General features: G+C 48.7%; 1 protein-coding gene across 1 annotated transcript in view; it reads right to left on the bottom strand.

The window, feature by feature from the left end:
* The window catches only part of GDI2 (GDP dissociation inhibitor 2), a 298804-nt gene that overhangs the window by 284959 nt on the left and 880 nt on the right, over window positions 1–12965 (bottom strand). The gene's annotated exons all lie outside the window — the stretch shown is intronic.

The raw sequence follows: 12965 nt of genomic DNA, 5'->3' as shown, positions 1-12965 counted from the left end.
ACTGCTCGCCACCGAGACTGTTTAGAAAACCGACCATCTGAAGACCAGTTTCCAATGGACAAACCGTGCTGAATGTTGCAAATGGTTTTATGTTTTATTATATACCTGTTCCTAACTAGAGAGATTAGGGCCATTATTCTTTTTTTTCCATGCCACCTTACCCTCGAAGCTTTATGCATTATTTTTTTCCTTTATTCTCGCTCAGATTACTGTGTGCTACTACTGACAGTGATTTTCCTATTATCCTACTCTTTTTGCGTGGAGCCTTTCTCCTGGTTATTCTTAGCTTCTAATGTGATAAATCATCCTAGATTTTATGAACAGTTGTGTAGGAGAGTAGGGTCTGCAATCCTATGATCACCCAGATTTTTGCTTTTTGCTGCACTGGTTTACGACTTTCCCTGGCTGTGGGCCTGCTAATCAGACCCACAGCCTAGCTGTTCTCTCTATCCAAATTGTACTCAGGTACTGAATTGGCACTGGGCCCTCTCCAAGTCCCTGTACCCAGGGCTGAGGTGTACCCAGAAGTCTCCCAGGGGCTGAAGCATGTATTATGCCACCCCTGGATTGACTAACTAAAACTGACACAACTGGCTGCACGACAGCTGGGGCAAGGTGGTGTACTCACCCTTTGCTTTAGATATAGTGTACCTATATCTAACCCTAAAATGGACACACAGATCTCCTATCAGTCACTCCTATGGCAGGCCTTAACAATCCTGAAGGCAGAGTGCTTGGAATCGTGTGAGATGGTGCTCTGGCATGAGCTGAGCCTGTCTGCGGCTTTCGGGATCTATCCCTTAGCCGTTTCCATGATATCGCATACCATATACTCTTAAGTGCATTATAATCCTCGCGGTTATGTGCCAACTCTGGTATCGCTTTATCAAAACATGTCGAGTAAGGTGTCATACGAATTGGAATACTAACCCCTCGCCAATTCTGGCGACGGGGTTAGCATTCCACCCTTCTAGAGGGACACGACATGCCTGTAACCTATAACCCGGTTAAAAGTCAGACAGAGCCTTAGCATCCACAAAATGGATGCTGCCACCGAGACACAAGTCTGCCCTCCTGCTGCTGGGAGTCCTCCCAGAGCAGGAGATAAGGACAAAGGGTTTCCTGCCAGGGGCGGTGCCAGCACCGTCCCAGACAGGGTTTTGTGTATTGTAGGTAGGCAGGGCTTTAGAGGAAGGTGACTGCAAGTAGCACCCCGGTGCTCACTGTGCATAGGCCGGCTTGAACCAGTTCCAGGGTCCCTCCAGACCCTGTGCTGGGGAAAAGCCCGCCAAGGAAGTGGGTGTAACCACCCCCCTCCTAGTCCCACCCATAGGGCAGGACTTAGTCGCGTGCCAGCCCCTTTTTACAGGATAAAGGTAGAGACTGGCCCCCTTCCAAATCAGATCATCTTTGAATCCTGAAACTACTTTCTGCGAAAGGAACTCAAGACTTCTTCCTAAGATTTCTCCCTTGTGACTAAGGAGTAGTCACCCTGCATCCGCAGGCACCATCTAAGAACACTGCGGTCTGCTGTAAGTCCTTCCTCCGGAATCCGACTGCCCAGCTCGACGAGAACCGGCTTCCCTGGCACCTCTGACCTCTACCCACCTCTACAGCCCAGCTGAGAACCGTGGGTGCGACGAGACCTCAAGGGACCGGCCATCTTCAAGACTGCACGACTTCTTTCCAGCAAGCCCGCCGAGTGAATTCCTGGTGAGTGCTTTGGGGTCCGAGAAGCCCCGACTCTGAGCAGCTCCAGCTCCGAAGTGCAGCCCCCCAGCATCTCCACGATCTGCGTGGGGCCCTTCTGCTTTCCGCTGCTCACCGCGTTGTTTGGCTATTAGCCCGTTGGCTTGTGGCCTTCCTGACGACGCCCGACGACATTTCTGCTGCTGGTCTGGTTGCTCCAGACTGGCCCTTGCTCCCTTCCAGAAGAGGAGCACCCCGGACCCTCCTGGTCCACTCAAGACGCCATTTTGAGTCCACCGCGTGGGCTTGAATTAGCCAAGGCTTGTTGCCCAATCCTGGGTAACTTCGACGCCAACGACTTCATCCTTCGTGGGACAGCTCGCACCTCCATCCTGGTCGCCGACAACGCCTCCTGGTCCGAGAGACTGCAGAGCCCAGCAGCGCCCACTCACCTGACTGCGGTGACTTCGCCCGGTGCCATCCTGGTGCCCACTTAATCACTGGCTAGTGATTCAAGAACTTGGTCCCCTCTGCTTTCAGGTTTTCTTCTTCCTTGATCCAGGCTTGGATCCATCGAACTTTCCTTCACTGGTCGCCTGCCAGCAACTTCTTCCTTCCAGGCTCCTGGTCCGGCAACGAGATCCCCGACGTCTTTTCAGACCTATGCAGCTGCAGCCCCTGGGCTAGGTAACTTCGGCACTCCGGTGTCCCAGCATAGCCTCACTATCCAAGGGTCAGGATCCACTGTCATTTTCTCCCTACCAGGTCGGGTTCGCCCGTGAACACTAACTTTGCCTTTACTAGCCTCCATAGACTTTGTCCCGCATCCCGCGTGAGAGTGCACACTCTGCACCCGAGTCCCCTAGGTCTCCTAGAAGTAATCTAACGATTCCCTAGTCAAGTCCTAGCGATTCCAAAGCCTATTAGTACTGTACTTACCTGCTAGTAATTTCGCATTCCACTTTTAAAGTATATGGTTTTTCGTGCCCCTCGGGCATTTGTGGATAACGTGCTAACTTAAGTATTTTCGTAAGAGTTTTGATTGTGTGCTTAGCACCCTGTCCTCATAAAGAGTACAGGGATGTTGTGATTCTAATAAATACATTGTTTATTTTCATAACACTTGTGTGGTGTCCTTTCACTGGGTGTTCAAGGGGTAATGTGATGGTAAAACAGCTGGCTTAACACGCCCTCTAGAGTCTTAGCCTTAGACTGCTCGTATCCATGCTACTAGGATAGCTGGTCTATAAGGTTGACTTACAACCAATCATCAATAAGGGTTGTTTGGACTGATATATAGTGATCACTAGAATAGTGAGCACTGCACATCAGGCCAACTTCTCACATTGGTGAGCAGCGGGTGGGATTTGAGCTTGCTGTTGTTTTACCACACATGCCCTAAGAATATCTTGTGAAAGATCACATAAGTACTAAAGGTACATATAACTTAGCTTAGAATACTCTGAGTTCTACTGAACCAGCTGTTGTAGCTCCTAGGGCCTAGCACACCCTAAACTACAACTCTAGCAAGGGATCAGTAGGCAAACATATAGTGTAGGTAAGTGCACCACTTACACCTCACTAGAAAAGCATGTCGACTCAGGGGGACTCTACTGAGACTCCCCTGGTCAGTGTTGACCCTCCACAGGTCACTTCAAGATATGCAGCTCTCAGTTTTCAGGAGATGAGACAAATCTGTGTCTCCAGGAAACTGAAGCAGGGGTCTAACCCCACCATTCCCTTTCTGATAGGTCTCTTAGAGACATATGATGCCAGAAAGCTCTCTCAGTTACATGAGAGCATGCCAGCCTTAGAGGGAACCTCTGGGGATCCAGACCTCCCCAACACTGATTCAGCAGTTGAGGAGGAGGATGAGGAGGTACTCTCTGGGGATGAGGTAGACAAGGGTCTTGAGGTAGTCAGAAGGCTAACTAGGACCAACTTAGACTTACTTGGGCTAGGATCTGGGGGCCCCCCAGTACTAACCCGAAGTGGGCCTAACCTTGGAGTTAGGAGAGATAGATCTCTTTCTAGGGACTCCAATAGATCTCTGCACTCTAATGCCTCTTCTCAGGGGAGAAGGAATCCTCCACAGAGGAGGTTTACTTCCCCTCAGAGAAAGGAGCATGAGGCTAGGATGAGACAAGCTGAACTGAGGATTGAAAGGGAAGAAATTGCCCTGGCCAAAGAGAAGCTTGCCCTGGCAAGAGAGCAGCAGATGAGTGGGCTAGCTCCCACTGGTGGCAGCAATCTCCCAAGAGATAGAGAGAAGGGTTTAGATACTAAACACCTGACTAAAATAGTGCCCCCCTTTAAGCAAGGGGATGACATCCAGAAATGGATGGCTGCTCTGGAGAGGGCCTGCACTGTGCAGAACATTCCCCAGAGTCAGTGGGCAGCTATACTGTGGCTCTCCTTTGATGGTAAAGGTAGAGATAAGCTCCTCACTACAAGAGTGGAGGATGCTAACAATTACCAGGTCCTGAAGAATACACTGGTTGATGGGTTTGGTTTAACCACTGAGCAGTACAGGTTGCTGTTCAGAGACACCCAGAAAACTCAGTCTCAGGACTGGTCTGATTTTGTGGATTGTGCCACTAAGGCTTTGGAGGGCTGGTTGCTGGGTAGCAAGGTTACAGATTACACAGGATTGTATAATCTAATGATGAGAGAACAAATTTTGAACAATTGTCAGAACCAGTTGCTGCACCAGCACCTTGTTGATTCAGATCTGACCTCTCCCCAAGAATTGGGAAAGAAGGCAGACAAATGGGTCAGGACAAGGATCAAGCAGAACCAGAACCAGAACCAGGGTGGTCAGAAGAAAGCAGACCAGAAGGGTAATGTTAAGAATGAGCAAAATGACCAGAAGTCTTCACCAGGTCCCCAACAAACCAAAGAGGGTGGGGGTCAGGCTTCCCAGAAGAAGAAGACTCAAGAAGGCCAGTCAAAAAGGTGGTGCCAGTACTGCAAAAGTAAATCTCACTGGTTTAGTGAGTGCACCAAAAGAGGAGGAGGACAAACTCCTGCCACTACAGCTCCTAAAGCAACTGCACCCCCTAGTACAGTCAGTAGTGGTAGTGTCACTCCCAAGGCATTAGTTGGGTTAACCTTGGGTACTGAGGGGTCTGACAACTTAGTTGGCACACTCACTCAGGCTGTCCTTGTCTGTACAGGGGATATGGATATGTCCCCTGAAATAAGTCCCAATACCTTGGGCAAATACAGGCAGACACCTTTGATTAATGGCAAAATGGCTCAGGCCTATAGGGACACTTGTGCCAGTGTCACCATGGTGACACCTAACTTTGTGGACCCTGGACAGATCATGCCAGGTACTGATTTCCTGGTGACCAATGCCAGCAATGTCACTACTAGTCATAGTGTGGCAATTGTAGCTTTCTCCTGGGGTGGAGTGAAGGGACAAAAGAAAGTTGTAGTCAGTTCAGACCTCCCAGTTGATTGTTTGTTGGGCAATGATTTGGAGTCATCACAATGGTCAGAAGTGGAGCAGAGGACTCACATGGAGATGTTAGGCTTGCCAGCACATGTGCTTGCTGTGACTAGGTCACAGGCCAGAAGATGCCCCACTGAACAGGTGCTGGATCCTGAAATTATGGACCAGACACCTCCCAAGAAGAAGAGCAGTAAGGGTAAGGCTTTGCCTTCCCCCTTGCCCCAGGTTGAGGATCAAGTCTCTGAGGAGGCTGATCTAGCAGAGCTGAGGGAAACTGAGCCTAAAGAGCTTGAACTTGATCAAGTTGAGTTTCTGGGCTCAGGGGGACCCTCCAGAGCAGACCTGGGGAAGGAACAGTTGAGCTGCCCTTCCCTTGAACCCCTCAGACAGCAGGCTGCTGCTGAGGCTGCAGGGAATGCCACAGGTGCCCACAGGGTATACTGGGAAGATGGACTCCTGTACTCTGAGTCAAGAGACCCCAAGCCTGGTGCAACCAGGAGGCTGGTCATCCCCTTGTCTCTGAGAGGTTTCCTTCTCACCTTGGCCCATGAGATTCCCCTTGCAGGTCATTTAGGTCAGACAAAGACTTGGGACAGGCTTGTCTCACACTTTCACTGGCCCCATATGAATGAGAATACCAAGGAGTTTTGTCGCTCATGTGTCACTTGCCAAGCCAGTGGTAAGTCAGGTGGCACAACAAAGGCCCCCCTCATACCACTACCTGTGGTGGGGGTTCCCTTTGAAAGAGTGGGGATTGACATTGTTGGTCCAATGGAACCCCAGACAGCATCAGGACACAAGTTTATACTGGTGGTGGTGGACCATGCCACCAGGTATCCTGAGGCTATTCCCCTTAGGACCACTACAGCCCCTGTAGTGGCAAGAGCCCTAGTTGGAGTGTTCTCCAGAGTGGGTTTCCCTAAGGAGGTCGTTTCTGACAGAGGTACAAACTTCATGTCAGGATATCTGACTGCCATGTGGAAAGAGTGTGGTGTGAACTACAAGTTCACCACACCCTATCATCCACAATGCAATGGGCTTGTTGAGAGATTCAACAGGACCCTGAAAGGGATGATTCATGGACTACCTGAACCTCTTAGGAGAAGATGGGATGTCCTGATCCCCTGCCTCTTGTTTGCTTACAGAGAGGTCCCACAGAAGGGGGTTGGCTACAGCCCTTTTGAGCTTCTGTATGGGCATCCTGTAAGGGGACCCCTGTGTTTGGTGAAGGAAGGATGGGAGAGACCTCTCAAAAAGCCTGCAACCAACATAGTGGACTATGTACTTGGTCTCCGCTCCAGGATGGCTGAGTACATGGAAAAGGCATCTAAAAACCTTGAGGCCAGCCAGGAACTTCAAAAAGCTTGGCATGACCAAAAGGCTGTACTGACTGTGTACCAGCCAGGACAGAAGGTGTGGGTGCTGGAGCCAGTGGCCCCAGCAGCTCTGAAAGACAAATGGTCTGGGCCCCACACCATCATTGAGCAAAAGGGAGAGGTTACCTACTTGGTGGACCTTGGAACTCCCAGGAGCCCTCTCAGAGTGCTCCATGTTAACAGGCTCAAAGCATATGTTGACAGGAAGGACATGAGCTTGCTCATGGCCACAGATGAGGGACAGGAGGAAGAGAGTGACCCTCTCCCAGACCTGCTCACTCAGAATCCTGATGATGGATCAGTTGATGGTGTTGTCTTTTGTGGCAGCCTCACTGAACATCAGCAACAGGATTGCAGGCAAGTTCTGCAATCCTTTCGACATATGTTCTCTCTGACACCCAGCCAAACTGATTGGTGTACCCATGATGTTGACACTGGAGACAGTCTGCCTGTCAAGAGTAAAATCTACAGACAGCCTGATCATGTTAGAGACTGCATAAAAACTGAAGTGCAGAAAATGTTGGAACTGGGAGTCATTGAGCCCTCAGATAGCCCTTGGGCTAGCCCAGTAGTTCTAGTGCCAAAGCCTCACACCCAGGGTGGTAAGAGAGAGATGAGGTTTTGCGTAGACTACAGAGGCCTCAATGCAGTCACTAAGACTGATGCCCACCCAATACCAAGAGCAGATGAGCTTATAGATAGATTGGCTTCTGCCAACTTCTTAAGCACATTTGATTTGACAGCTGGGTATTGGCAAATCAGGTTAGCTGAGGAAGCCAAACCTAAGACAGCATTTTCTACCCCTGGAGGGCATTATCAATTTGTGGTAATGCCCTTTGGACTGAAAAATGCACCTGCCACCTTCCAAAGGTTGGTGAATCAAGTCCTCACTGGGCTGGATGACTTCTGTGCAGCTTATCTTGACGATATTGCTGTCTTTAGCTCCACCTGGGAGGATCACCTGGTCCACCTGAGGAAAGTGTTAGAGGCCCTGCAAAAGGCAGGCCTCACTATCAAGGCCACAAAGTGCCAGATAGGGCAGTCACAGGTTGTCTACCTGGGCCACCTTGTAGGTGGAGGCCAGGTTCAGCCACTGGAGAGTAAGATACAGGCCATCAAGGACTAGACTCCTCCAATCACCCAGACTCAGGTTCGAGCTTTCTTGGGCCTGACTGGGTACTATAGGAAGTTTGTCAGAAATTATGGGTCCATAGTGACCCCCCTTAATGACCTGACAAGCAAAAAGATGCCAAAGAAAGTTCAGTGGACAGCAAGCTGTCAGAAAGCATTCAATGACCTAAAGCAGGCCATGTGCACAGCACCTATCCTCAAGAGTCCAGATTACTCCAAGCCATTCATTGTCCAAACAGATGCTTCTGAGTTGGGTGTGGGAGCTGTTCTGTCTCAACTGAATTTTGATGGTAATGATCAGCCTATTGCTTTCATTAGCAGGAGGTTGACACCCAGAGAGAAAAATTGGTCAGCTATTGAGAGGGAGGCCTTTGCTGTGGTCTGGGCCCTGAAGAAGCTGAGGGCCTACTTGTTTGGCACTCACTTCACCATTCAGACAGACCATAAGCCCCTCTTGTGGCTAAATCAGATGAAGGGTGAAAACCCCAAACTGCTTAGGTGGTCCATTTCCCTACAGGGGATGGATTTTACAGTGGAGCATAGACCTGGGACTGATCACAGCAATGCTGATGGGCTCTCCAGGTATTTCCACTTAGAGCAAGAAGACTCACCTGGTCAAGGTTAGTTTATTGTCCCAAAGTTTGGGGGGGGGTCATGTAGGAGAGTAGGGTCTGCAATCCTATGATCACCCAGATTTTTGCTTTTTGCTGCACTGGTTTACGACTTTCCCTGGCTGTGGGCCTGCTAATCAGACCCACAGCCTAGCTGTTCTCTCTATCCAAATTGTACTCAGGTACTGAATTGGCACTGGGCCCTCTCCAAGTCCCTGTACCCAGGGCTGAGGTGTACCCAGAAGTCTCCCAGGGGCTGAAGCATGTATTATGCCACCCCTGGATTGACTAACTAAAACTGACACAACTGGCTGCACGACAGCTGGGGCAAGGTGGTGTACTCACCCTTTGCTTTAGATATAGTGTACCTATATCTAACCCTAAAATGGACACACAGATCTCCTATCAGTCACTCCTATGGCAGGCCTTAACAATCCTGAAGGCAGAGTGCTTGGAATCGTGTGAGATGGTGCTCTGGCATGAGCTGAGCCTGTCTGCGGCTTTCGGGATCTATCCCTTAGCCGTTTCCATGATATCGCATACCATATACTCTTAAGTGCATTATAATCCTCGCGGTTATGTGCCAACTCTGGTATCGCTTTATCAAAACATGTCGAGTAAGGTGTCATACGAATTGGAATACTAACCCCTCGCCAATTCTGGCGACGGGGTTAGCATTCCACCCTTCTAGAGGGACACGACATGCCTGTAACCTATAACCCGGTTAAAAGTCAGACAGAGCCTTAGCATCCACAAAATGGATGCTGCCACCGAGACACAAGTCTGCCCTCCTGCTGCTGGGAGTCCTCCCAGAGCAGGAGATAAGGACAAAGGGTTTCCTGCCAGGGGCGGTGCCAGCACCGTCCCAGACAGGGTTTTGTGTATTGTAGGTAGGCAGGGCTTTAGAGGAAGGTGACTGCAAGTAGCACCCCGGTGCTCACTGTGCATAGGCCGGCTTGAACCAGTTCCAGGGTCCCTCCAGACCCTGTGCTGGGGAAAAGCCCGCCAAGGAAGTGGGTGTAACCACCCCCCTCCTAGTCCCACCCATAGGGCAGGACTTAGTCGCGTGCCAGCCCCTTTTTACAGGATAAAGGTAGAGACTGGCCCCCTTCCAAATCAGATCATCTTTGAATCCTGAAACTACTTTCTGCGAAAGGAACTCAAGACTTCTTCCTAAGATTTCTCCCTTGTGACTAAGGAGTAGTCACCCTGCATCCGCAGGCACCATCTAAGAACACTGCGGTCTGCTGTAAGTCCTTCCTCCGGAATCCGACTGCCCAGCTCGACGAGAACCGGCTTCCCTGGCACCTCTGACCTCTACCCACCTCTACAGCCCAGCTGAGAACCGTGGGTGCGACGAGACCTCAAGGGACCGGCCATCTTCAAGACTGCACGACTTCTTTCCAGCAAGCCCGCCGAGTGAATTCCTGGTGAGTGCTTTGGGGTCCGAGAAGCCCCGACTCTGAGCAGCTCCAGCTCCGAAGTGCAGCCCCCCAGCATCTCCACGATCTGCGTGGGGCCCTTCTGCTTTCCGCTGCTCACCGCGTTGTTTGGCTATTAGCCCGTTGGCTTGTGGCCTTCCTGACGACGCCCGACGACATTTCTGCTGCTGGTCTGGTTGCTCCAGACTGGCCCTTGCTCCCTTCCAGAAGAGGAGCACCCCGGACCCTCCTGGTCCACTCAAGACGCCATTTTGAGTCCACCGCGTGGGCTTGAATTAGCCAAGGCTTGTTGCCCAATCCTGGGTAACTTCGACGCCAACGACTTCATCCTTCGTGGGACAGCTCGCACCTCCATCCTGGTCGCCGACAACGCCTCCTGGTCCGAGAGACTGCAGAGCCCAGCAGCGCCCACTCACCTGACTGCGGTGACTTCGCCCGGTGCCATCCTGGTGCCCACTTAATCACTGGCTAGTGATTCAAGAACTTGGTCCCCTCTGCTTTCAGGTTTTCTTCTTCCTTGATCCAGGCTTGGATCCATCGAACTTTCCTTCACTGGTCGCCTGCCAGCAACTTCTTCCTTCCAGGCTCCTGGTCCGGCAACGAGATCCCCGACGTCTTTTCAGACCTATGCAGCTGCAGCCCCTGGGCTAGGTAACTTCGGCACTCCGGTGTCCCAGCATAGCCTCACTATCCAAGGGTCAGGATCCACTGTCATTTTCTCCCTACCAGGTCGGGTTCGCCCGTGAACACTAACTTTGCCTTTACTAGCCTCCATAGACTTTGTCCCGCATCCCGCGTGAGAGTGCACACTCTGCACCCGAGTCCCCTAGGTCTCCTAGAAGTAATCTAACGATTCCCTAGTCAAGTCCTAGCGATTCCAAAGCCTATTAGTACTGTACTTACCTGCTAGTAATTTCGCATTCCACTTTTAAAGTATATGGTTTTTCGTGCCCCTCGGGCATTTGTGGATAACGTGCTAACTTAAGTATTTTCGTAAGAGTTTTGATTGTGTGCTTAGCACCCTGTCCTCATAAAGAGTACAGGGTTGTTGTGATTCTAATAAATACATTGTTTATTTTCATAACACTTGTGTGGTGTCCTTTCACTGGGTGTTCAAGGGGTAATGTGATGGTAAAACAGCTGGCTTAACACGCCCTCTAGAGTCTTAGCCTTAGACTGCTCGTATCCATGCTACTAGGATAGCTGGTCTATAAGGTTGACTTACAACCAATCATCAATAAGGGTTGTTTGGACTGATATATAGTGATCACTAGAATAGTGAGCACTGCACATCAGGCCAACTTCTCACAAGTTGCCACTGCAAATTGTTGGGGAACTCTGCTAAGTTTCTGGAACTGCTCTTGATGGGGAGTTCATTCTTCGACTAACTTAAATGCGAAATGCTCCAGAATCTTGTGCTTTTCTAAGAGGACTCTACGGTTTTTTGTTTTTTTAAAAAAAACATTTTATTGCCTTTTGTATTCAACAGCACATTTGCTAATTCAGCAATACATTTATATAGTTCAATTCCTCTATCTCCTTGTCATATCACATATCTTTTATTTTCTACATAGTACCCTCACAACCTTCATGGGCATATGATAATTAGTCTTAGAGCCGCTGTCTATACTCTTTATGGGTTCTTATTAAGGTTAGGACTTCTAGACTAAGATAGGGAGTATTTCCTTTTTGAAACACACTGTCTATATTATGCTGATTCTTATTAAACCTTTTCTTAATATCTCTATAAATTGACTAATCTGAATAAAAATGGCGAAAACAATACTAATGTCTGGATGAGAAATAAAGCTGTAAAACTATTCTAAACCTCTCAAAATAGACTGAGCTTTAAGTTACTGAAAGTTGGTTATTATATTTGAAATGCAAAAATAGTTACAGCTCCCTTCTGTCACGGTAGCAAAGATCCATTGGCCTGAAGAATGCCAAAAAATGGGAAGCTTTTGTTGAGAGTGCTTCGAGTATGCACTGGTCATCAAATTGCCCTCCCAAATTTGGGGCACTAACATGTCCAACGCCAGTGCTTATTAAACTTGGATCTATGCAACCTTCCTGTACATGATTATTACATTATGGTGAAATGCCATAAAGATATATATTTTTTTTTAAATCTTGGGAAAGTCCTTACCGAGTGTGCAATATATGGGTGGGTGGGTGAGCCTAAAGACTCATGTTTTTTATTGAATGGATTTTATTGCACAGAGTAAGGAGTTTGCTATGTATACACCACAACGTATTTTAATGTGGTACGCATGAGGGGTGGCATGTTTATACTGAATTTAGAAGAGTAGTTCTAGCGTATGAGTGCCGTTGGTACGATAGTGTTTTGGCAACTATATGGATCTGATGCTATGCTGCGCTAAAGAGGGAGTGAGGATTCTAATACATGTGCTGACTAAGGACGATCTTTTAAGTGTGTCTGGTACACCAATGCATAGTTATACTGCTGAGTGCAATGTGGGGCTGATTAAAAATCCTATTAAAGGCTCTTGGACGTATGTTGGTACCCGTGATAATTTGGAGTCAAAAAAGCCTCATACCTTCCTGTGAACCATGATAAAAGAGGCAACGGCACACCTAGTCCTTTCATAAACTGTTCCTGCCCATCCTCTCACAACTCACTTAGCACAAAATAAGTTACACAAAGTTGGCAAATATGCATTAACCGATAAAAGGATTTAAAAGCGCCGAGATTATTAGTTAAATAATTCACATTATTTTCAAAAGTTTTACATTTCGAAAACTTTCATAGATAATCTTGAAAACTTGTTTCGAATAAAACATTTACAAAACGGACCCGTTTCAACTGTACATTCTGAGAATCTGTATGACGCCGTATTAATAATATGCAGCACTTAAGTTTTGCAACTAGACTAAAAATACGTTTATATATGTTCTCGTCAACGCCTGGGCAAGTTCCGACTTCCTTCACCCCCAGACTAATACGCATGGCCTGGAGAATACCCTTTACTTAGCATCTATGTTCCGTTTCCTTCCATTAGCTTGACCCTCATTTCCGCCTCGCAACCTTTAACACCCTTCTTTTCCTTGCAGACTCCTTTCTCTATCCCGAGCAACTGGACTATCTCATTTCCTGCAACGGGCGCCTAACATCAACAGGAAGTAGACACTGGCATAACCATGAAAGTCGGACCTCCTCGCACTTCTTCCTTGCGAACCTGCCACCCCTCTCTATAAGGACTCAATAACGCAACCCATTTGGGCTTCAGTCTACTTCCTG

The sequence above is a fragment of the Lissotriton helveticus genome, chromosome 1_1 (genome assembly GCF_964261635.1).
Source record: "Lissotriton helveticus chromosome 1_1, aLisHel1.1, whole genome shotgun sequence".
Classification (NCBI taxonomy): Eukaryota; Metazoa; Chordata; class Amphibia; order Caudata; family Salamandridae; genus Lissotriton; species Lissotriton helveticus.
The sequence above is the reverse complement of the archived record's forward strand: the minus strand, read 5'-3'. Positions and strand labels throughout refer to the sequence as shown.